The following is a 26,561-nucleotide window of genomic DNA, read 5'->3' on the forward strand; positions in this document are numbered from 1 at the left end:
GGTAAAAAAAAAAAGACACTAGAGAGAGAGAGAAAGAAAGGAAGGAAGGAAGGAAGGAAGGAAGGAAGGAAGGAAGGAAGGAAGGAACACTAGCAATCACAGCCTCAAGGTCATGTTTTTGTCTGCAGAGCCCTGACAGAAACCACTGACCCCACGGGCCTTGTGGATGTTATCAGAGTTTTCTGACCCTGCTTCCTCACTTGACAGCAGATGCAATCATACATAGATTAGCAAACTTGTGAAAAGCCCTAAGATCCTTCTGGAAAAGATGACAGTAGGTGACAGTTGTTATTCTAACTAAACCATTGCTTTGGTAAGTTATTCAGGTAAAGGTTTGTCTTAGTATAGAGCAGAGCAATAATTTAAGTATCTTTAAACTATTTTGTTTCACATGGTGTCTCTGGTATTTTAGGTTTCCCTTAACTTAGCAAGCAATTCTAATGATTGTTTTACTATAACAGACCAATAGTACCCAAATGGTGTGACTCTGGGCAAGTATCACCACAGACTAGAGGGTAAGGCAGACACCGATGTTGGTTAATGAATTGGCATTAGATAGATAATTCTTTGCAATGAAAAACAAATCATTTCATACTCTAAGAGCTCAAGAGAAGAGGGAAACAAGTGCCAAGGAAGGGGGAAACAGAGGAAGCAAAATTGTTTTGTTCATTTAAAAGCTAATAAAGAGTTACAGATCTGAAAATGTGGGCTCAATGACAGACATGTAAGACTTTTCTTGAAGGAAAACATCGCTACCACTCACTGTTAATAGAAAACCGGCTTTGACCAGCCCCATGGAAGGAGGCTCCACTTTCTCCAGGCTCCCTACCCAAAAGTACCTTTGAGCATGCTACAGGCCATTGGATTGGAAGGAAAGAGAACTTAGTCACTTAAGGAATTTGTACGAGAAAAGGAGCCTGTGTATTACTTTTTATTTGGGCGAATTTGTCAAGCTGACATGCCTAGAATATTAGACAAACCACAGCCTGGGGCCCCAGTAATTGCTGAAATCCCCTTCTGTGGACTTTGGAAGTGACAGCAGGTACCTACGTTGAAAAAGACCACAGAGAAGCTGGAAGAGTTATTAAACCTCCCCAAAAGGCATTTTGAAACAGTCTCACACATTTCAACGCCTCTAAAACAAAATAAAAATAAAGCGTGTTGTAATTTGAATGTTAATATCTCATCAAGTTTTATGTTTGTGTATTGGGGGTGGCTCCATAGCCTGTTTTCCAGAAGCAGATAATGTAGCAATAAACAGCTGGCTGCCCTCCATGCGAACGTTTATGCTGCCTCTGTGATCCATCTTCCCCACCATGTGGTAGCATGAAGTGAGAAGAGGCAGGCTCAGGGACTCTTTATTCTGAGGCCAGATCACAGCACGGGGAGAAACATGGTCCTGAAAAACAATAGTGCTTCTCCAGTGCCCAGGGTGGATCTGGCGAGAGAGTATGAGGGCACCTGGGTGTTTCCTGGCATTGTGTGGCACGAGGAAGCTGTTACTGCAGATATAACAGTCCATCAGCATGGAGTCACTAAATGCTCAGGTGTCCAATCAAGCCACTCTGGAGGCATGTCAGCATGCTTCTCAAAGAGCGATTGAAGGAGAATCAATTATGTTAGAGCATTAGAATGCTGTTGTGTCTGAAAGAAGAAATCACTAATGAATGCATATCACATGCGACTCCTGGCAGGATGTCAGCTTGGGTCACAGAGTGCCTACAAAGGAAAAGGAATCACTAACACTATTAGTGTGATTTCCATGTGTGTGGTTGTGTGCACACACCCCATTAGCCATTAGCTCTCACTGGAATTTCTTTTTTCTTTTTTTTCCTTATAAAGGACAATATTTAACTGGGGCTGTCTTACAGATTCGGGGGTTCAGTCCATTATCAAGGCAGGAACATGACAGCATCCAGGTAGGCACTGCTCTGGAGGAACTAAGGATTCTATGTCTTGATCTGAAGCCAGTCAGAAGACTGTCTTCCAGGTATCTAGGAGGAGGATCTCAAAGCCCACCCCCACAGTGACACACTTCCTCTAACAAGGCCACACCTCCTAATAGAGCCACTCCTGGGCCAAGCATATTCAAATCACCACAGTTGGTGAGTATAGCTTTGGAGGAAGTTTTGAAACCAGAAATTGTGAGTCCACCGATTTTAGTCTTTGTCAAGATTCCTTTGGCTCCTTTGAGAGTCACATGAACTTCAGGATGCCTTTTCCATGTTTTGCACAATCTACCATTGGGAAGACTGGAGCTGTGACTCTGTGCTAGAGCATTTCTCTACATGGGCGACACTCTGGGTTCAATCCCCCATGCTGCCAACAACCAAACCAAACCAAAACTGCTATTGGGGTTTTGATAGGTATTGCTTATAGCCTGTAGGTCACCTTGGATGGATTTTATAATGGTTGCATCTTGAATGTGTCTCCTCTTGATCTAATGCTGCTGAGGGGTGTGGCCTTTTAGAGGTGACTTTGGGCTCTGGTCTCCCAAACAAGCTTCACAACCTCATGAAGGTACAGGGGGTGTGTATACTGCTCTCTGCCCTTTCGCTTCTGCTGTATAAGGATACAGTCCCCTCTTGAGGACACAGTGAGATGGTGCCATCTTAGAAATGGGGACTAGGCTGGGCAGTGGTGGCACATGCCTTTAATCCCAGCACTTAGGAGGCAGAGGCAGGCGGATTTCTGGAGTTTGAGGCCAGCCTAGTCTACAAAGTGAGTTCCAGGACAGCCAGGGCTATACAGAGAAACCCTGTATCGAAAAACCAAAAAGGGAAAAAAGAAGAAGAAGAAGAAGAAGAAGAAGAAGAAGAAGAAGAAGAAGAAGAAGAAGAAGAAGAAGAAAGAAAGAAAGAAAGAAAGAAAGAAAGAAAGAAAGAAAAGAGAAAGAGAAAGGAAAGGAAAGGAAAAGAAAAGAAAAGAAAAGAAAAGAAAAGAAAAGAAAAGAAAAGAAAAGAAAAGAAAAGGAAAGAAAAGGAAAGAAAAGAAAAGAAAAGAAACGGGGACTAGGTCTCAAAATATCATGGTTTTGGAGACAGCACCTATTCTATGCTCTTAATTCTTTGTGAGGTTTTAATTATACCACTGCTATTCTAAGCATTCTCCTTGTACATGTCACTGAGTCATCGCTAGACTAAGATATAAACTACATTGCAACTGTTCTTACCTCCAGATGAAAAACATAATATAGACATATAGATGCCAAAGATATTACAGCTAATTAACAGTAGAGTCAGAACTGGAACTCAGGACATCTGGCCTCAAGAATAATAGCTATCATCACTAAGACCTTCTTTCTTTCCAGGCAGATCAGAAGCCCCACCTGCTATCCTCATGATAGAAATGGGTGGCCTCTATACACCACCCCCTCTAATGTTATCTAGTTACTTTTCTGGCTTATGAAGAAAATTTAGGATAAATACTGACATCTAAACATTTAGGGCTAGGACCAACAAATAAGAATGACCACTCATGTTTGTTGTCTGTGTTACTTCACTCAATATATTTTCTAGTTCCATCCATTTACCTACAAATTTCACTTTTCTTTTCAACCAGAAGACTTCTATAGGTTTCCCTTTCCTAGATATAGCACAGCAATGAGTACAGCTCAGCAAGTATCAATAGGCCAGGTTATGGCCTTACAGTCATAAATGATACATGAGTAAAGAGGTTGTAGAATCTTCCTCCAGGGTTAAGGGGAGCCACTGAGGCCAGGCACATGGCAGCATAGTCACTGCATAGAGGCCTCAAGAAACCATTGCATGAAACTGTGAAAATGAAGCCTGGATTCCATTTGTGGTCCCCAAGATGCAGACAGAGCCATGGGATATCTGCCAAGAAAAGTTGCATACAAGAAGTGGAACCAACCCAAGAGAGAGAAGTGTGTTGTGGGCAGCAAATCTGAAAGGGAGGAGCCATGGAAGCTCTTAACATCAGCATACAGCTACAGGATTTCAAGTTTTCCCTGCTGGGTTTTAGTCTAGCTTTGGCCCAATATTTCCTCACTGTGCTCTTAATGGTAATGTATCATCTGAGCCATTATTTTTTGGAGTCATATAATTTTCTTTCTGATTTTTCAGGGTGACACAATTAAGTGATTCCCTGGAGTCTTAGAAGACTTCAGACTTTGGATCTGTATTGAGATTGGAAGAATATGGAGACTTATAAATTTAACCAAATGCATTTTATATTATGATATGGCCACAAGGTTCCAGTGGTAGTTTGAATAAGAATAACGACCACAGATTCATGTTTGGGTACTTGGTCCCCAGTTCATGGAACTGTTTGGAAAGGATTACAATATGGCCTTGTTGGACAAAGTGTATCATGGGGGAGGTTTCAAAGGAAATGTCAACAGTTTGGTCACTTAGGTAAGACCTGCAAATGATAGCACTGGTTGATGCCAACTAGAATGGGGAAAATATAACAAGGGGTCTCCTAGATATAAGGTACAGGCAGCTAATGGCTGCTGTGAGAGGGAGAATCAGACCTGTCCGTGATGAGCCTCTAAGAGGCTATCCAATCCCAATTCTAAACACAGACACAGAGCAGCACTAAGTGAACTCAGTGGGTCACACACACACACAAGTGCACAACATGTGTGTGTAATAAGAATAACTAAAGAAGCAGAGGTTGTAAGTTTCAGAGGGAAGAACAGGACAGGGGAAGGATGAGAAGGAAAGGGAGGGGAGAAAGGATGCAATAACAGCATCCTTGTCTTATCTTCTCACATCTTTGGGGTTTTTGTTTGTTTGTTTGGGTTTTTTGTTTGTTTGTTTTTTGTTTTGTTTTGTTTTGTTTTTGTTTTGTTTTGTTTTGTTTTGTTTTGTTTTTCGAGGCAGTGTTTCTCTGTATAGCCCTGGCTGTCCTGGAACTCACTCAGTAGACCAGGATCGCCTTGAACTCAGAAATCTGCCTGCCTCTGCCTCTCAAGTGCTGGGATTAAAGGCGTGTGCTGCCACTGCCTGGCCTCACAACCTTTTAAATGAACAACAAGGAAAAGAAGAGGAAGAAGATGTTAGTTCCTCCCAATACTCCAATAGACTCGTTCAGTAAAGGACAGAATCTCCCACTCCATAAGTGGAGGGATTTGCTTCTTGAATTTAGACATGTCAACAACCAATGGAAAAGTCAAAGCTGAAAGTTTTCTCAAGGATGCTCAATGGCCATGCTTGACAACACAGTGTGCCACTGTGCTGGAATGAGCTGAGAAACTCATTAGTGTGGGGCCGCAAGGACATGTTCAAGATCATTGGCTCCTTTTACTACGTGTATATTCTCAGACTTCAAGTATGTTTTCACAAAGGTCTTCTCATTGAATGGAAACACCAGTACGGAGTGAAAGTTATCTATTTTCATTGTTTGAACCATGTTTTCAAAGAGTTATCTAACTGTTCTTAGAGCTGTGCTCTGAATGACATGTGAATGCTGGATACTCCCAGGCCTTGCTCACCAGTGTATTGCTGGCAAGGCCATTATGTATCACTTTTATAAAAATTTATGCATACTAAGTCTTTTTTCAGCATATCGACTTTGCTATCCAAATGATTTCTCTTACTCCTCTTGCCTTTTATTCTCCAGTTGCCTCGAATTATTATTTGTTGTTTACATATCCTCTTCCTCATACAGTAGGTAGGAGTGTCAGCTAAATTCTGAGAGTCTTTTTTCTCTGCTTAGGGGAGTTCTATATCCACTGCTTTGATTCAGTGAACATCTATCAAGATGACATTCTCAAATTTCTTCTTAAATCTATTGAGAAATTTGTCAGGTTTTCTTAAGCTGACCTATTCCTGAATCCACAGGTTTGTTTTGTGTCACAAGAAATAGATAATATGTGTTTTCCAGTCAATATGTCTTCCATACATCCGCCAGTATGCAAAGAATGAACGCCACAGAGAACAAGCAGCCTACAGAGAACTCTGTCGAGGTAAAGGGTTTGATGAAGATGGGGAATTTGCACACCAAACATTTCCAGGCTAGGCTACCTAAAGGAAAAAGTAATTGTTTTTCTGAGATGGGGTCTCACAATGTAACCCTGGCTAGCCGGAAACTCATAGAGTTACCGCCATTACCTTCTAGTGCTGAGAAATGGGACCTCATAAAATTGCAAAGATTCTGTAGGGCAAAAAGACACTGTCAATAAGACAAAAAGGTCACCAACAGATTGGAAAAGGATTTTTACCAATCCTAAATCTGATAGGGGACTAATATCCAATACATACAAAGAGCTCAAGAAGCTGGACTCCAGAAATTCAAATAACCCCATTAAAAATGGGGTTCAAAAGTCATATCCTCATCCTTATACTCTCCAAGTGTGGATCTGTTGGTGCACTCAAAGTTGAGCAACTAGTTCATCTTACAAGCTAGGTCATCATGAGCGATCTGCTTATATTAAGGTTCTTGGTACAAAGAACCTGACCACAGTTAATTTCCACAAACCAGTTACTTCTATGATTTTATGCAGGCAGAAGACAAGGATTGCAGAAAATGGAAAATCCCCATGGAATCTGTTCTCATTTCACTTAGCTGATAACAACAAGTGAGAGATAACATAACTATATCCCCTCTCTCCTTAGCTATATATGGTTTTGTCTGGATCATTTTAGAAAGCAGTCCAGAAATTTGATGTTTTCTTAAGCCAAAGTAAGGAAAACAGAAGAGAATGCAATTCAGATAGTTTGGAAACAATCTATAAACTAAGATATAGGTTCCATTTTTGAAACATCTTTGCCTTAGCTCTGAGCACTTCACTTGGTCTAATGTATACTTGATCATCCCATCATTCTCTAAACACTACAGCGCTGGAGCAACTTTTAGAAAACACATAGATAATATTAGACTTTTGACTAAGGACCACAATAAGATTATTCTCTCAATGTACTATGAATTTCCATACCCTGTGCTGGATAATGTGTGCTACTGCAATGCTCCATTAAATTTTACAGTTTTGGTGTTTTGGGAAAAGATAAAGCAAGTTTCTACAGAAAATGTGTGTTTTACATTCTTTTTCAATGTAAAGATTTATTATATGAGGAAAATATAGGCAAATGCTTTATCTTTGTTTCTGGTGTTAAAAATGAACAAATAAAGCCTTAATTCAGAAAAAAAAATGGGGTTCAGAGCTAAACAAAGAATTCTCAACTGAGGAATACCAAATGGCTGAGAAGCACCTAAAAAAATGCTCAACATCCTTAATCATCAGGGAAATGCAAATCAAAACAACCCTGAGATTCCACCTCACACCAGTCAGAATGGCTAAGATCAAAAATTCAGGTGACAGCAGATGCTGGCAAGGATGTGGAGAAAGAGGAACACTCCTCCATTGTTGGTGGGATTGCAAGCTTGTAGAACCACTCTGGAAATCAGTCTGGAGGTTCCTCAGAAAATTAGACATGGTACTACAGGAGGGTCCCGCAATACTTCTCCTGGGCATATATCCAGAAGATGTTCCAACTGGTAATAAGAACACATGCTCCACTATGTTCATAGCAGCCTTATTTATAATAGCCAGAAGCTGGAAAGAACCCAGATGTCCCTCAATAGAGGAATGGATTCAGAATATGTGGTACACTTACCCAATGGAGTACTACTCAGCTATTAAAAACAATGGATTTATGAAATTCTTGGACAAATGGGTGGATCTGGAGGATATCATCCTTAGTGAGGCAACCCAATCACAAAAGAAGTCATTAGATATGCACTCACTGATAAGTGGATATTAGCCCAGAAACATAGAACACCCAAGATACAATTTACAAAACACAAGAAAATCAAGAAGAGGGAAGACCAATGGGTGGATACTTCATTCCTCCTTAGAATAGGGAACAAAATACCCATGGAAGGAGTTACAGAAACAAAGTTTGGAGCTGAGATTAAAGGATGGACTATCCAGAGACTACCCCACCCGGGGATCTATCCCATAATCAGCCACCAAACTCAGACACTATTGCATATGCCAGAAAGATTTTGCTAAAGGGACCCTGTTATAGCTGTCTCGTATGAGGCTATGCCAGTGCCTGGCAAATACAGAAGTGGATACTCACAGTCATCTATAAGATGGAACACAGGGCCCCCAATGGAGAAGCTAGAGAAAGCACCCAAGGAGCTGAAGGGGTCTGCAACCCTATAGGTGGAACAACAATACGAACTAACCAGTACCCCCAAAGCTCGTATCTCTAGCTGCAATTGTACCATAGGATGGCCTAGTCGTCCATCACTGGAAAGAGAGGCCCCTTGGTATTGCAAACTTTATATGCCCCAGTACAGGGGAATGCCAGGGCCAAGAAGCGGGAGTGGGTGGGTAGGGGAGCAGGGCAGGGGGAGGGTATAGGGAATTTTCGGGATAGCATTTGAAATGTATATAAAGCAAATATATATATATATTTTAAAAAGGCCTGTGCCACCTTGAGCATCTGATCTCATTCTTATTTTAATTCCTAGAAACAGGTGGTGGAATTTTGTTTTTAATTTTGTTTTCAACTAGAGCAAGATTACTGAAGTTGTACTCTTTTGCACCGCAGATGTGGGGTCCCACAGTCATTCTTCAATGCTTATGTTTCTGTAAAGAGCAATCCTGGGCCATAAACAGACATGATGCTTATGGGTTGAATGTTTGCTTGTTTGTCTTCTGCTTTGTTTATTTTTAAAATTGTATCTCCATATGCTTTGCTAATTTTATGTGTACCACATAAGTGCAGAAGATGGTGGAGGCCAGAAGAGGGGACGAGAGACCCTGGGATTGGAGTCAGAGGTGGTTAATGAGCCACAGTGTGGATGCTCAGAAATGAACTCAGTTCCTCTAGGAAAAGCAAGAAGCTCTCTCAACTATTGGACCAGTTCTGTAGCCCTGTAAGAGATCTTTACAAATACATCTATTTTTCTGTAAAGGATACATTTGTAAATAGAGTAAAATAACAATGTATAACATAATGTGTCATCTTAACAGTGAGGCAGCATTTACTGCTGTTCAAATATAACCGTTGTATAGGTGTGGTATTAACAGGTAAGAGAAAAGAATGTGCCATTAAAGAAGACAGGAACTCATTCTTTATGAGTCAAATTACTCTTTTGCATTATTCTTCTACAGTTCCAGAAAATTAGTAATTTAGCAGTGGACATCACAAGTGTAACTCTTCATCCTCTAATTTCAATTTTACTACAGAAACACACGGTTTGAACAGTTACTAAACATATAAAACATCAAAATCTTAAAGTAAGACATGTTAATTGTATTAGTCTCAAAGAAGACTATGGTCTGTGATCTGTCCCAAGCAGGACTGTTTCACACGTGATTCTTAAACAATGCTGCAATCTGTCACTGGGTGATTTCAATCTTCGGATAGAGTAAAATCCACCAATTGAACAAATTAATTGAATGTCGAAGGATAGAAAAATCATTTATATTGGCAAATATTTTATATAAAACCCCTGTAGTTGGAAGAAGACTGTTTAATGTGTGGTCATGAGAAGCAAAGTTAAGGCTGTCTTGGTCGGTGGTCACTAAAAATCATCACTTTAACCAACAGACTTAATTTCAAGAGTTAGATGTTCTTTGTCTAAGGTCTTTTTTTTTCCTCTTTGTAAAATGAGAAAATTAAATTTTCTGCAAATTATCCGCTTTCTTATTGGTTCTTTTAGAAAGAACTAGATATGCTTTTTCTAAATAACAACAACAAAATGGTATAACTATTCTAATATGATGTATGAGAAGGGGCTTTGTGTAATCCTCATAGAGCAGCCACTGCCCCAGAAATAATAATGCGGACAAGCTTGCCTGGATTCAGTAACTACTGCATCCCATGCTTTAGAGTATCAACCTCAGCTTTCTACGTAACTGTTTATTTTACATTTCTCTTTATGTTTAGCAGTCAGTCTAGTGTGTGCTGTGCAGATAATATATTCTAATAGAATTAATACATTCTAAAATCCAGGAGGAGAGGTGAAAATCAGGCAGGTATATAGGAGTCTCTTTCCAAACATGTCATTTATTCCACGGAGTTACCAGAAATTTGCATTATATTTGTTCCTGCGAAACTGACAAATTTCATGGTTCCCAATGCCTCTGATGAAAGCGTAAGAGAAAATGAAATCATTTAACCTGTGCTAGCATAGGCAAGCCAGCACAGCAGTGTACTTCCCATGACATGCAGCCAAATGACAGTGAAGACAGGGAAAGCAAACAACAACAAAATAAAAATGAGTCTCCACATACATCTGAAGATATTACCATCAGGACAGTGATTCATTTTCCTTGGTGTGGAATTGGCTGTGTGGCTCCTGGGAAATAGAAGGGTACTTGAAAGAGATCTTTAAATCTACAGGACTTCATCAAGACAACAAGCAGCACCAGCTGGCCAACAAACAGACCACAGCACAGACCCCTCCCCGTCCTCCGCCCATCATTCACTCAGCCCCACGTTCTCTGAGCATAGCAAGTGAAGAGTCAGAGAAAACAGCAATATTAACCCAGCTCAGACCTAGGGTGTATATAACAACAAGAAAAAAAATTCAAAGGCAAAATTGTCTCATCTATGGTCTGAAGAGTCCCAAATAAAACAGGAAGAGAAGATGGATGGCAAGAAGAGGCAGAAAGACAGCAAAAATGGGAATCATACTGGAGGAAGAAATATCATGGGCAGAGGTCTTAGCTCCAATAAGGACATGTCAGAGTAAGCAGAAAAAGAAAATTTTAAAGATATATATTAAAACAATGCAATGCCCTCCTGGATTTTGTAATGAAAACCTGCATATGTGATATGAAAGTCTCAAGGCTGAAAGGACAAATATAAGGCTAGCCCTCCAGCGGCCTGAGAGCCTACGTTATCCTGTGCTTTTCTGTATAACTTGAGTGTTTAATCATTCCCATTGTCATTAATCTGTTCACTCTCTCTCACAAACCATACACACACACACACACACACACACACACACACAAACTGCCATGGTGAGAAATCACTTGGCAATCAGCCATAGCAGCAGAGCCAACACATCCCTGGTACTCTAATACTTTTCAGCTCTGTCTCCCTGGACAAGTTATCAGAGTTCCTTCGGAACTAGAAAGAAACGTACTTTCAGATTCGTGGACCACACACTTTTTTTTTAATCCCTGAAGAAGACTTTTCTTGGGATTTCTTAGCTGCCTGCAGTTCTGGATCTATGGGTGGGGCACTGTGCCATTACTCCCTATCCATTCGAGCATGCCTATTGGTGTTGGACTTGGCCAAGTCTTGGGGAGACAGTTATGATATTGAGATATCAGGGGCAAGGTTCTCTGCCATTTATAGGAGATATTTACTTATTTTTGTAGAGAATTTATGTATACTCCTTCCATATTTTATAGTATAATGTATTATTAGCACCAATAACTTCTTGGGTTCATCACAGGCATCACTTATTTCTTAAAAATGACTTTGTATTAAATATAACATCTACAGAAAACTGATAATAGATGGATTATCTTCTATTGTCTATTGGCATTTTGGCATTGGCAAGAAACATAACAATTATATCAAACTATTGATTCAAAAAAGAGAATAGGATTGATGTCTGTTAAGAATTTAACTCAGGCCGGGCGTGGTGGTGCTCGCCTTTAATCCCAGCACTTGGGAGGCAGAGGCAGGCGGATTTCTGAGTTCGAGGCCAGCCTGGTCTACAGAGTGAGTTCCAGGACAGCCAGGGCTATACAGAGAAACCCTGTCTTGAAAAACTAAAAAAAAAAAAAAAAAAAAAAAAAAAAAGAATTTAACTCAGTTTTCAAATGTGGAACGCTGAGACTGCTCAGATAATCAACATCTGAATACAGTATGAGATAAAGAATTTTTAAAGGAGCTTTAAAATTTTTAAAGTTCTGTCAGGCTAATGTTATGAGCATTCTGGATGAAAATGTCTTTTTTGCATAGTGACATCTCAAATGAAAATCTCTTTATAGAAAATGAATTGCACTTTATTAAAAGTGGCATATGTGGTGGAGATTGCAAACCACAGTGGAAATGAGACGAACACAACATATCTGTAATTTCTGGTCCGGTTTCTTCAGTGTTTATTTGGTTGGTCCTATTCGGTTTGGTTTATTTTTATTTTGCTAGTGTCATTATTATTATTTATGGGTCCTTACTTGTTTTCTGATGAGAGGAAGAGGACTTGAATGGGTGAAAGGTGAGGAAACTTAAAGAAGAGCTGGGGGAGGGGAAGCTGTAATCAGAATATATTACATGTAAACTGCTCTCAATAAAAACACATAGTAATTATTATGTAAAAATAAATGAGCTAGGAATTGGATGTTGGCTCAGTGGTTAGGAACACTGATTACTCTTCCAGAGGTCCTGAGTTCAATTCCCAGCAACCACATGGTGGCTCACAACCATCTGTAATGGGATCTGATCCCCTATTCTGGTGTGTCTGAAGACAGCTATGATGTACTCATAGAAATAAAATGTAAAAAAAAAAAAAAAGAATCACCTAGTTTTTCAATTAAGTCAAAATTACAATAATAATAAATATACAGTTACATTTAAAAATACAGTAAAATGAAAAAAGATTAATACTGACAAATATACAACAGTTATTTATGACTTGTAACTTCTAGAAAGAGAAGGGGAATCCATTTGTACAGTACTTACAAATAACTTCAAAGTCTTTGTGAAATTAATGGTTCATCTTATCATTGAATGTCCTCAGGTTGATGACATTTGGTTTACCAAATGTGGTATCAGCGATATCTTAACATGTTTCTGGAAGTATACTTGTTATCTGACTGAGTTCCTCTTTCTAAGGAAAAGAAAAAAAAAACATGATTTATTCATAAAACACTAGAAACATCTCCATAGGTGAGTTATGTTATAAACTACACATTGATGAACATAGGTAAACCAGATTCCATGACTGAGCAATGCATCTGTTTACTCAACAGTTACCTAGCTGAGAATTTTAAGGCCATAAGTTCACCTATAAAATCAGTAAGATGGAGCACAGAGAGAAAATAAGAAGGTAAGTAAAGTCAAATCTACATAGTATATTAGATATTATCCTGAAGGCTATTCTAAGAAGATATTGACAGACATTAAGAAACGAAAATGATGCTAGCATGCACAACTACACTAATTTAAATAAGGTACCTACTGTGTTGAGCACTGGAAACCAGCAGGAGAGAAAGGCAACCCTGTATCTCTTGTTAAGAAATACAGACAAGAGACAAGTATAAAGAATGACTGTAGACCCAAAGTCAAATTACCATAACTAGAAAGGGAAATCCAGAGAACCTGGTAAGAGCTGTAGTCTGTGTCACTGCCTAGAAGTCACAGAGAGGTGAAGAAGTGTACATGGGAGGAGACACATTTCTTCCAGTGAAGCAGGGAAGATGCAGGAGATATTTCAATGGAACAAGTACTGTGTAGCTTTAATACAAACATGTAGGGAAAGTCTTGGTTACTCCAGTTACATGTATATGATAGAGTTAAGGTCTCTGGAAGACACCTGAGGAATGCGGTGGGTAAAATAAAGAATCAAAGGATATCCAAGAGCCAGGCATAGTAGCTCCTTTTAGTCCCGCGTTCAGGAGGCAGAGCCTGGAGATCTCACTGAGTTGGAAAAGATGGTCTACAAAGTGAGTTCTAGGACAGCCAGGACTACACAGAGAGATCCTGTCTCAAAGAGAGAAGTGGTGATGGTACATAGCTTTAGTTTGGCTGTTTGCAAGGCTGAGCTCATAGTTTGAGTTCAATCTATTCAAACATGATGAAATATGGTCTCAAAAAAAATAAAGAGGATATAATTACAGAAAACTGATATTAGTCAAACTTCCACAGAGCAACATCTCAATCAAACAAATACCTAATTAGTAAAGGGGTTTATTGGATGCTATAAAACACCCAAGGATAACCATCTCACCAATGACACCTGCAAACTTTAGATCTATCTACACAGTCTGCGAAGCTAAAAATCACTTAGAAGCTGCCTGGAGAGTTGCTGGTGAATGTCCACTTCTAATGACTAAAGACTAAATAGTCTGACAGTTCTCATGGATAACATCATCAAAAATTCCACCTGCATGTCTGTGGCTTCTGTGCCATGTGCAGTTCCAGCTCTTGGACTGTGTTGTTACAAGGATAGCAATATTGGTTATACTTTTCATCACTGTAAGAATACATGAGGGAAATGTTTTGACTCAGAGTTTCAGAGATTTGGTCCAAGATTTGCTGAACCCATTGCTTTGGCTTCAAGAGAAAGTGTAGTAGAGACTGCTCACTTCCAGGAGGCTGAAAAACAGAGTAACAAGGTAACTGGACAGAGCTAGACTCTTCAGAAGTACATCCTGAAGGGACATGTTTCCTACAAAAAGGTCCCACTTTCTGATTTGCTCCTATGCCACCATTTTACAATATCCTATTTAAGTCTTCTACCCATGAAGGGACTAAGGCATTGATTAGGTCTGAGACTTCCTGACTTAATTGTCTCTAGGAAAGTCTTCACAGACAGACCCAGAGGGTTCACTTTACCACTCACCAGTGTATATCCCAGCCAAATCCAGCTGATGATCAAGATTAATCATTGCAAAGTGTCCCCACTCTGTTCACTGAGCCACTTGCCAAGCCTCTATAGAAACACCCTCTCAGGCACACCTACAATGTCCCCACAGTCGATTCCCATGTTGGTTCCACCAAGAGGAAAACCAAGGTTATACACCACAGCTAGAAAGATCACTGGCTATCCCAAATGATAGATTGGAGGTTAATGGAAAAAAAGATACTGAAACAAAAAAGAGCTAAAAGAAGTAAAGTAAGAATAATATGTAAGGCAATTTATTGCATATCCTATGTCAAAGCATCATTATCCACAATATCTAAAGAATGCAAGCAGCCCAAGTATCAATGAGTGGGTAAATGGATAAGCAACATAAGGTTAATAACGCAATGGATATTATTCAGCATTTTAATTCTGAAGATTCTGGGTGTGTCAGTACACACAGCAACTCAGAGACTCAGCCAGGAGGATGATCAGTTCCTGTCCAGGCTGGGCTCTGTAGCAAGTATAAAAACAACCCTGACTGCATCGAAGAATCTGTCTCAAAAAAAAAAGAAAAAGAAAAAGAAGAGAGACAAGAAAGAAAGAAAGAAAGAAAGAAAGAAAGAAAGAAAGAAAGAAAGAAAGGAAGGAAGGAAGGAAGGAAGGAAGGAAGGAAGGAAGGAAGGAAGGAAGGAAGGAAGGAAGGAAGGAAGAGAAAGGAAGGAAGAGAAAGGAAGGAAAGAAGAAAGAGAAAAATGTTTGCAAAAGAAAATTCTGATATTTGCTTCAACTTGAATTAATGTTGAGGACATTATGTTAAGTGAAAGTCATATAAAAAAGTCAAACATTCAGTACTTCAATTATGTGATGTGCTTAGAGTAGTCAAAATCATAAACTCAAAAAAATGAAAAATGAAAATTGTGGTTTCTCAAGAGTGAAAGGAGAGAGAAATGAGGAGCTATTACTTAATAAATGTGTAATCTCAGCTTCACAAGATTAAAAACAGTCCTGGAGATGATGATTGTGAAGGTTCAAAACCAAGACATTCTTACTAACACACTTCCTGCCAATGAACTGTACACACATAAAAATGGTAAAGATTTGAAGATTTTACGTTGTGTATATTTTACCATAATACAAGAATAAAACACACAAAATAAGTAGGGCAAAGATATGCATTATGAATGCGAAGGAGAGGGAAGCAAGGGAGAGTGTATTGATATCCAATGAAATAGAGCTACATTAAAATTTGAAACATGGGAATGTTTCTTTTAAATTTTTGAATAAATATTATCATTTATAATCTCAAAACATAAAAATCTTTTGGGTATTCTCCAAAAGGTACAGTGAGGAATCCTTTCCATGCTGTCACGTAAGCCAGCAAAAGTTATTGGTGCCTACTACATTCTGTTGGTTTATGCACCCTGACTCTGATGGAAAAAGTTGGTTTCCAAAATCAACCCTTAAAGTTTAAAAGGTTAAAAACTGCCAACTCTTGAAGTAAGAAGACATGCTCATGAAACAGGTATCCCTCAGAATTAGCAAGAGGCTTGACGACACCGAGACGACTGTCTACCATCATGAATGTGGGGGAAAAATAACAATAAATAACACCACTAAGCTGCCGCTTGCTACAAGCAAGACTAAGACTTTAAGACATGTGGTCCAAATGTCTTTCCACAAAGTTAACATAAAAAGTTGATGCACGGAAGAATCACAGACTAGCTTCTTGATATACCAGAGAGCACAGCTAAGAGGCACCTAACTGAATTGGAAACCACTGTCTCTGGATCCAGACTGGAAGCTAGATAGTACTAGGTTCACCGAAAGGGACATGCCACAGAGTCCATTAAACTTGAATGCAGAATTTTAATAAGCAAAGTGTTCTAATTAATGTGCTGACAGAGCATGAGAAAGCAGGGTGTGATTCCACCGTACCACTTGAGATAAACTCAGAGCCCTTGCTAGTCAGACGCCCACTCTGCATCCTGATGACACAGCCCTGCCTTTTACATGCATCTTCACAAGACGGTACACGGCCCTCACTCTGCAGGCAATCACAGCTTCTGGTTTTTGGGAGACTACACTTGTACTTTCCTACAATGTGCATTTATATGTGTAAAATTTCATGTTTGCTTTAAAAATGGGAATTTGGATTCATCAGGTGTTTCTTCTGAGTAAAATAAAATTTTACTTGGATTGATAATTACATACATAAATACGCAATCTTTTAAAACATGAGATATGTGTCCTCAGTCTGAACCAGATGTGTCTGCTGCACTTGGCACGTTTGGTGCTCATGCTAGCATTTGTAAATGTTAGTATACCAGGAAAGAGAATGTTACACTATAAGCCTAGGCTCTGTTAATGGCGCAAGTACAAATGATACAGGAATGCTGGCTTGGCCGTATCTGTCTCAGTAAACACAGGCAAGTATAGAAATACTGACTGGTTTCTAGTGTTGAGCCAGATTGTATGTGTGGAGTCAGCCCTGCTCATGAGTGACCACAAAGTCATTTCTTTGTTGGTACAAATATCTTCTAGTTATGGTAGTGGGATGCTTCTTAACTCATAAACTAAGTTAAGAAGCATCCACCCCCTTCAATTATCTATAAGAAATGTGCAAAACTAATATTAACCTTCCTGAAAATGTGAAGTGGGATGTTCCAGTAAAGGCTTCAAGTCATTTATTCTTAAAATAGTTAAAAATTCAGATTGTTTTAAGAGTGTGTCAGAGGATGGGTCTAGTTATCCATTTCATCTTGGCTTGAGAGTGTGTAGTTTACAGACTTCAAGGAACTGGTCCATTCACTTCAAGTTGATAAATTTAAGAAGAGTAAGCTTTGTACACACATTCCCCAAGTTATCCTGACAGCCCTGGCATCCTCTGGTTCATTCCTTGCATGGTGGCTTGTGCTTTGTAATTTCTAACTTTATCACTCTTCTTAGAGAGGTATCCAAATTACAAATCACTGGGATTTTCTTTTTTTTTTCTTTCTTTCTTTTTTTTTTAGAGTGAAAAACAGTCTGATTTCAGTTTCTCTACTATCCATTTTATTTTCTTTATTTTTATTCTGATTGTCATTCTTTTTTTTAAGATAAGTATTTTTATTACATATTTTCCTCAATTACATTTCCAATGCTATCCCAAAAGTCCCCCATACTCTCCTCCCCCAATTCCCTACCCACCCATTCCCATTTTTTTGGCCCTGGCGTTCCCCTGTACTGGGGCATATAAAGTTTGCGTGTCCAATGGGCCTCTCTTTCCAGTGATGGCTGACTAGGCCATCTTTTGATACATATGCAGCTAGAGTCAAGAGCTCCGGGGTACTGGTTAGTTCATAATGTTGTTCCACCTATAGGGTTGCAGATCCCTTTAGCTCCTTGGGTACTTTCTCTAGCTCCTCCATTGGGAGCCCTGTGATCCATCCATTAGCTGACTGTGAGCATCCACTTCTGTGTTTGCTAGGCCCCGGCCCAGTCTCACAAGAGACAGATATATCTGGGTCCTTTCAGCAAAATCTTGCTAGTGTATGCAATGGTGTCAGCGTTTGGAAGCTGATTATGGGGGGGTGGATCCCTGGATATGGCAGTCTCTAGATGGTCCATCCTTTCGTCTCAGATCCAAACTTTGTCTCTGTAACTCCTTCCATGGGTGTTTTGTTCCCGATTCTAAGGAGGGCCATAGTGTCCACACTTCAGTCTTCATTATTCTTGAGTTTCATGTGTTTAGCAAATTGTATCTTATATCTTGTGTATCCTAAGTTTTGGGCTAATATCCACTTATCAGTGAGTACATATTGTGTGAGTTCCTTTGTGATTATGTTACCTCACTCAAGATGATGCCCTCCAGGTCCATCCATTTGGCTAGAAATTTCATAAATTCAGGTGACAGCAGATGCTGGCGAGGATGTGGAGAAAGAGGAACACTCCTCCATTGCTGGTGGGATTGCAAGCTTGTACAACCACTCTGGAAATCAGTCTGGTGGTTCCTTAGAAAATTGGACATAGTACTACCGGAGGATCCAGCAATACCTCTCCTGGGCATATATCCAGAAGATGTCCCAACCGGTAAGAAGGACACATGCTCCACTATGTTCATAGCAGCCTTATTTATAATAGCCAGAAGCTGGAAAGAACCCAGATACCCCTCAACAGAGAGAGGAATGGATACAGAAAATGTGGTACATTTACACAATGGAGTACTACTCAGCTATTAAAAAGAATGAATTTATGAAATTCCTTGTCATTCTTTTTTAACAGACTGTTTTGGGCCTATTTTACTTTAAAGATTCTGTTTTGTTTGTTTGCTTGCTTGCTTGACTTTTTAGACAGAGACTGCTTGCTTTTTTTTTTTTTTTTTTTTTTTTTTTTTTTACACAGCATCTTTCTATGTAGTTCTGGCTGGCCTGGAAATCACAAGGTAGACCAGGCTGGCCTTGAACTCACAACAATCCACCTGCCTCTGCCTCCGGAGCAATAGAATTAAAGGTATGTGCCACCCTGCCCCAAGAGGTTTCTTAAAGTAAAACTTTGTATTATTAATTTAAAGTCTTCCCTCTTTGATGTGACCATTTAATATTATGTACTGCCTTGAGGACAGCTTTCACTGCCTGTCACAAACTCTTATTTGTGGGAATTTTATTCATATGAATACATTTAAAATATCTTTAAGAACTTCTGTTTGAATCGTGGGTTGTTTAAAGTGTCCTCTTTTGTTTGTTTGCTTGGTTGTTTTCTGTTATTGATCTCAGGTTATGCTCCAAAGGGTTCAGAGTAAAATCTGTGTATGATAAAAAGCCGCTACTCAGAATGAACATAACACATCTAATGTATTTTTTGGAGCCATATAAAACATTGGGGAAGAGAGTGACAGTGTTATGCATTGAGTGGAATTGGCTATCTTTTACAAAGAACTTAAAAGAGAAAGAGTGTAAGGAAAAACATATGTCTTATTTAGAGGGACAAAAATTTCCTGGAAAGAAGACACAGCTGCCTCACCACCAGCTGTAAGATTACGGGGAGGTTGGAGTGTTACAGGTCCAGTTCCTAATTACAGATTATCTTGGGCTATTTTTGGGCTCTTTTAACTTCATCTCTGTATGTGAGCTATCCTCTCTGCAACTATTAGGCAAATCTTTTAACATAGAAACAAATCACTAGCTCCCACCAACCACGTGGCTATGAATGCCATGAGATGGCACCAGAAGCCTCCTAGCTGGGATGTCCTGCTCTTCTGTAATCTGCCTTCCTGGTGTTTCAGTGATTGGACTCGGAACAGCCTACTGATTTATGGTTTCCTTTCTTCTCTGTTCTTTGTTCTTCCTGCAATTGTTACCTTGTTGAAACATGGAATTCTGGGTAACCGGAATCAGCATGCCCAGATCTTAGTCACTCATTTGGTTACAGAGTAAACAATGGGTTATCTCCTTTGAGGTGAGAGTATCGTTTTTGCCTTGACTTTGCTAGCAGAAATGAGACTCAAAACTCAGAAATGTTTTGCATCCCTCATTGGTAAAAGCTAACAGTGAGCAGGCATTTATATGGGCGACAAAGGCTCACTACTATTCTGCTCTGAGGCACGAATGTGGCCAGCATATCTGTTGTCAGAATCTCTAAACTGATGAAGTTGTCAAAGAGAAAGGAAGCAACTAAGGTTTTGGCTCAATAAGTCCTTCCAACCGGCAAAGTGACTTCATGACAGATACGAGAAATAAAGCACAGAGACTTCCCCTAGTGAACCCCAACTTTGAACATGCTTGCATGTGCTGCAAAGCCAGCACTGCCCATTGGGCTTGCCTGTCTTTAGTCTCTTCTCTGCCTCCATTTTCTCCAGTTGGTCATAAACCTTTCAGCTTCACCACTTCTCCTCACAGTGTTCCACTGGTTGAGCTGAGAGCAAGGAAGCAAAAATTCTGAAACCTTCTGGATTTTGTTACAGGGCTTAAGAGGGAACAGGGAACACATAATGAAGTCACAGCTATTGGTGAAAGCAATAAAAGGCCACCACCTACTCCTAACTATATATTGAAACTTTGACTTAAATCCCATCATGGACTGCCAGACTATTAACGCCAACCAATCAGAAGCAGCAATTACTTCAAATGGACAATCATCAGATCCAAAGTCCCATGTTTGAATCATTCCCATATGTCTCCTCTGGCCAATGCAGGTTCAGTAGAAAGTTTGTTTTCTTTTCCTGATTCTTTATTATAAAAATGTTCTTCAGGATGGACATGTAACTCAATTTCTGAGTGCTTGCCTGACAAGTATGAGACACTGCGGTTGGTTCTCAGCACCGCCAAACAAAGACAACACCAAGAATGTTCTTACTTTAGGCCCCCATTTTCCAACCTAGCCTTGCTCTTGAGAATTTCTCCCAGGTCCTTGTGCTTCTATGGACAACATCTTCAATAGCTAATAAGCCTTCCATGTCAGAGATCTCTCCGTTTCTAGAGCTTTTGCAACGAGACAGAAAGGAAGGTGGGAGAAAAGGCAGACCACTGCAAAGAGAGAGAACCCTTATAGTAGGTTGTGAAAGTGATGCTATACCAGCTATGAGGGAAAGAGAAGGCCCTGTGTGGAGTTGGCACTCATCTATCATGGGAGACAAGGCTTGCTGTGATGGTTCCTTTTAAATGTCAACTTGCCACAGCCTAACCTCAACTGGAAAGAGAACCTCCTTGAGGAATTTTATTACTTTTCTTCATGTACATAATATTAAAGTAGCATGGAGGTCATGCCATATCCAATATGTGTGGTGTCACAGTCTGCGATGACAACACCTTCAAACACTGTAGAGTTCAGTGTGCATCACAGGACAGGATCACCACAGTTCACTAAGTATCTCTTTTCGTTCACTTAAGAGAGTTTTAGATTCTAGTGAAGGCTGCATTTTGCTGCTCATCCTCACACAGACAGCCTTTCTATATGCTCATTACTATTTCCAGGATGAAATGTCAAACTACCACATTATCTAAGAGTGCATTGATTACTACATTCAAACTAAAGACATGTATAGAACATCCTAGAAAGACAGTTTTCACTGAAAGTTCTATAAGTTGTGTGATAACATTGATCTCATTAAAACTGAGTAAAAAATGACATCACATTTGACTTTTCATCTTTACTAGGTTTTTATTGTGATAACATTAATCCTGTAAAAAGGGTAAAATTTATATTATATTCAATTTTAGTCTTTACTAATAATATTTTATTGTCTTGCATTTTCGTAGTGCTGGACTGTATCCCAGGGCCTTGTGCATGCTACTCAAAATGCTCTGCCCCTGAACTACACCCTGGCCCCTGAAATTACTAACTTTAGCAACATAAATATCAACTCATCTTACTTTAAATTAACTTTATTAAGAATCTGGTTTGACATTTGTTTATATGTTTCTTGGATTTTACTTTTTGGCCTCTCATATTTCATGGTTATTAAACTTATTCCTGTAGTTGTACATAATTTTCTTTTAATTTGTTCAACTGCTTTTCATCCTTGCATGTTTGGTAGAAGAGTATCATTAATTTTATAAGACAAAGCCAAATTGCTTTATTTTTCAAATATTTCATATCTTCTTACAAACTTGATATTGTCAGACTTTTAAATTACATTGTAAAATGTGGCAATTTTTATAGATAATTTTAACTTGCATATTTCAGGTGTTAATTAGATTAACTAATTCATAATATAATTGTTATCTAGCTAAATTTCATTAAGCTCTTTTATTTTTAAAAAATGAATTAATTATCTTATTGGCATATTTCTATATGTTTTGTGGTTATATGCTAGATAGCCTATGGTTAATTTATGTATTTTAAGGCATCTATGTGTTAATAGATAATACTAATCTCTCTCTTCCAGTTTTTTGTTTGTTTGTTTGTTTTAAAGGTTTTATTTCGCTTTTAATTATGCATAGAGTCATAGGCACATAAATACAGGTGCCCATAGAGGCCGGAAGTATTAGATTAACCTGGAGCTAGACTTACAGGTACTTGTGAGCTGCCTGATGTAAGTCCTGGGAACTGAACTCAGGTTGTCTACAGGAGCAGCATATCTCTTCCAGTTTTAACGTTCTAAACTGTTTATTCATTCATGGCTTCACAACACTGGTTAGGACCTGAAATCCAATGAACACAAGGCAAGTTTGCAGCCATTGTTGCTTCTTTAATGTAAAGTTTTGTTGTTGTGTTGCTCTTAGTAATGAATAGCTCTGGCTGCAAGTTTCTTTGTAACTTGAGTAAACTTTGTCTCACTTAAGTTTTAGTAAACAGACTCAATTATGTTCTTTCTGATTCCTAGCTACCATGCTGAGTGTTTCAGTTCACTTGTGTGTGTGTGTGTGTGTGTGTGTGTGTGTGTGTGAGAGAGAGAGAGAGAGAGAGAGAGAGAGAGAGAGAGGGAGGGAGGGAGGGAGGGAGGGAGAGAGAGAGAGAGAGCACAGATAAGGGAGATGTGTTCAGTGAAGCACCCTGTGAAGAGAGACAGAGATGCAGAAATGCTGTATACCTCATTTTTTCTAACACTGACTTTGTTCACTAAAACCCACAGTAACCTCTGAGGACTTTGTTTCTTACATATGGTCTTTCTTTCTTTCTTTTATTCTTTCTTTCTTTCTTTCTTTTTTCCCTTTCTTTCTTTCTTTTTCCCTTTCTTTTTTTCTTTCTTTCTTTCTTTCTTTCTTTCTTTCTTTCTTCCCTTCTTTCTTTCTTTCTTTCTTTCTTTCTTTCTTTCTTTCTTCCTTCCTTCCTTCCTCTCTCTCTCTCTCTCTCTCTCTCTCTCTCTCTCTCTCTCTCTCTCTCTCTCTCTCTTTTTCTTTCTGACACAAAGACATGCATTTCATAGGCTATTTATAATTGCTCTCACATCAGACTCTGCAGTGAACTTTTGATGTTTCTAGTGTCTCCTTCTGGATGGATTACTCTCTTTTTCATCCTGACGTGTGAATTTGTTTTCTTTTGGAAGACTTATGTCTCTACAAATTCCCGGAGGCCTGAATCAAGGCCTTCCCTACAGCCAAGAGATGAATCCGGCTTCCTAAGTTGTTGGTGGTAGCTGGTTGGACTTGGATTTATAGTGGAAATTAATTGTACAAAATGATACATTTCACCTATTTTCACCTGACATCTCTGGTCTAGACAACTCACATTAAATTGTCAAGCTCTTGTCTTAAGTGTTTCTTTGCACCATGATAAGATATAAGTTTTGTTCCCATCTGTTTGAGGACCGGTTTAATTAGAAAGGACGAGGTAAATGCGTTTCTCCTTTCTCCATAGCCAGAGCTTAGGGAGGAGAGTCAACGCCCATGATTCTCCTTGTGTTACTTTTCCTTCTGCACTTTCCCTTCTTTTTGCCTTTATTTGTTTACTATCATCACAAGATTTCTTGCACATCTTCTGAGGTCACTTAAGGTTCTCAGGAATCAGCGTGAGGACTGTACTTCTCACATTCCTCCAGTCATTGAATCAGACTATTCTCCCTAGTCATATATCACTCTATAAAGCACTGACTTTTTTTTCTTTTATTGAAAATAGATATTTTTCATACTTCTTCTTTCCCAGTTCCTCTCAGTTAATCCATCCTTCCCCTTCTATCTGGATCTATACCCTTTCTGTCTCTCCTTAGAAAATAATCAGGCATATAGGGAATAATAATAAACCAAAACTAAAATAATATGAAGAAACTATAAACACATTAGTAGAAACAAAACAAACAGAAAAAAGAACCAAAATAATAATAATAATAATAATAATAATAATAATAATAATAATAATAATAATAAGCCTGAGAAACACATACATGCACACTAGCTGGGATCCTGTTAAAACACAAAACCAGAAGCCATAGTATATACTGAAGGGCCTGTAAGGTGAGAAAACAAAGCCCTATCAGAACATAATACGAGGAAGAACCTCTAAGGTTGCCACTGAATTCTTCTGTTGGCATCCACTGCTGGGCATAAGACCTGACTACCTTTAGTTTGTTTCCCCGGTAAGACTCTCTTGGAGAGAACTAATTTTTCATTTGCAAGTGGTTAACAATTGGAAATACCTTTTGGGTTAGGCATGTGTGAGTGTGTCCATGTCTCCTTTCAGCTCTCGAAACACATCAGGTGCAGACCTGTGCAGGCCCTAAGCATGCTGCCACAGCCTCAGTAAGTTCATGTGTGTTGGTTATGCTGTGTTTAAAAGGCTGTGTTTCCTTAGGGTCCTCCATCCCTTTGGCTCTTACCATTTTCCTTTCTCCTTTTCTGCAGGATTCCCTGAGTTCTGAGAGGGATTTGATGGAATAACTCATTTACAACTGAGTGTTCCATAGTCCCTCACGCTTTGCATATTGTCTGGCTGTGGGATTCAGTATTTGTTCTCATCTACTTCAAGAAAAAGCTTCTCTAATGATAGCTGAGCAAGACATGGAATATTTATTTATTTATTGCTATATTTCTTTCTTTTTCTGATATTTTCTTTATTTACATTTCAAATGTTTTCCCAGGTCTCACCTTCAGAAATCCTCTATCCCATCTCACCTCCTCTTGCCTCTATGAGGGTGCTCCCCAACAGACCCACCAACTCACTCCTGCTCTGGCATTCCCCTACACTGGGGCATCAAACACCCCCAAGCCCAAGGGACTCTCCTCCCACAGATGTCCAAAAAGACCATCCTCTGTCACAAATGTGGCCAGCACCATGGGTCCCTCCATGTGTATTACTTGGTTGGTGGCCCAGTCCCTGGGAGCTTCAAAGGGTCTGGCCTGTTAACACTGTAGCTCTTTCCATGGGGCTGCAAACTCCCTCGGCTCCTTTAGTCCCTTCTCCAACTCCTCCATCAGGGAACCCCAAGCTCAGTCCAATAGTTGGCTGGTAACATCTGCCTCTATATTTGTCAGGCTCTTGAAGAGCCTCTCCAGGGACAGCCATATCAGGCTCCTGTAAGCAAGAACTTCCGTGCATCTGCAGTTGCATCCAGGTTTGGTGACTACATGTGTGATGGATCCCCAGGTGGGGCAGTCTGTGGATGGCCTTTCCTTCAGTCTCTGCTCCACACTTGATCTCCATACTCCCTCCTGTGAGCATTTTGTTCACCTTTCTAAGCATCACTGAAACACCACATTTTGGTCTTCCTTCTTCTTAGACTTCATATGGACTCTGAATTATAGCTTGGATATTACAAACTTTTGGTCTAATATCCACTTCCCAGTGAGTACATACTGTGTGTGTTCTTTTGTGACTGAGTTACCTCACTCAGGATGATAATTTCAAGTTCCACCCATTTGCCTGAGAATTTCATGAAGTCATTGTTTTTTAATAGCTGAGTAGTATTACATTGTGTAAATGTACCACATATTCTGTATCCATTCCTCTGTTGAGGGACATTTGGGTTGTTTCCAGCTTCTGGCTATTATAAATATGGCTGTTATGAACATAGTGGAGCATGTGGCCTTTTTACATGTTGGAACATCTTTTGGGTATACACCCAGGAGTGATATAGCTGGGTCAGTTTTCTGAGGAACCAACAAACTGATTTCCAGAGTGGTTGTACCAGCTTGCAGTCCCACCATTAATGGAGCAGTGTTCCTCTTTCTCCACATCCTCGCCAGCATCTACTGTCACCTGAGTTTTTTATCTTAGCCATTCTGACTGGTGTGAGGTGGAATCTCAGATTGTTTTGATTTGAGTTTCCCTGATGACTAAGGATGTTGAACATTTCTTTAACTGCTTCTCATTTGAAAATTCTGTGTTTAGCTCTTTACCCCATTTTTAATAGGGTTATTTGATTCTCAAGAATCTAACTTCTTGAGTTCTTTATATATATTGGACACTAGCCCTCTATTGGATGTAGGATTGGTAAAGATCTTTTGCTAATCTGTTGGTTGCTGTTTTGTCCTATTGACAGTGTATTTTGCCTTAGAGAAGCTTTGCAATTTTATGAGGTTCCATTTGTTGATTCTTGATGTTAGAGCATAAGCCATTGCTGTTCTGTTCAAGAAACTTTCCCCTGTGCCAATGTGTTCAAGGTTTTCCACACTTTCTCTTCTATTAGATTCAGTTTATCTGGT

General features: G+C 39.4%; 1 long non-coding RNA gene across 2 annotated transcripts in view; it reads right to left on the reverse strand.

Annotated features, from left to right (window-relative positions):
* The window catches only part of Gm34007, a 76,611-nt gene that overhangs the window by 5,702 nt on the left and 44,348 nt on the right, over positions 1-26,561 (reverse strand). For both annotated transcript variants that reach the window (XR_881189.1, XR_003955381.1), the window contains exon 5: positions 12,624-12,771. This is a non-coding gene — a long non-coding RNA (predicted gene, 34007). The remainder of the gene's footprint in view (positions 1-12,623; positions 12,772-26,561) is intronic.

Source organism: Mus musculus, chromosome 4 (genome assembly GCF_000001635.26).
Source record: "Mus musculus strain C57BL/6J chromosome 4, GRCm38.p6 C57BL/6J".
Taxonomy (NCBI): domain Eukaryota; kingdom Metazoa; phylum Chordata; class Mammalia; order Rodentia; family Muridae; genus Mus; species Mus musculus.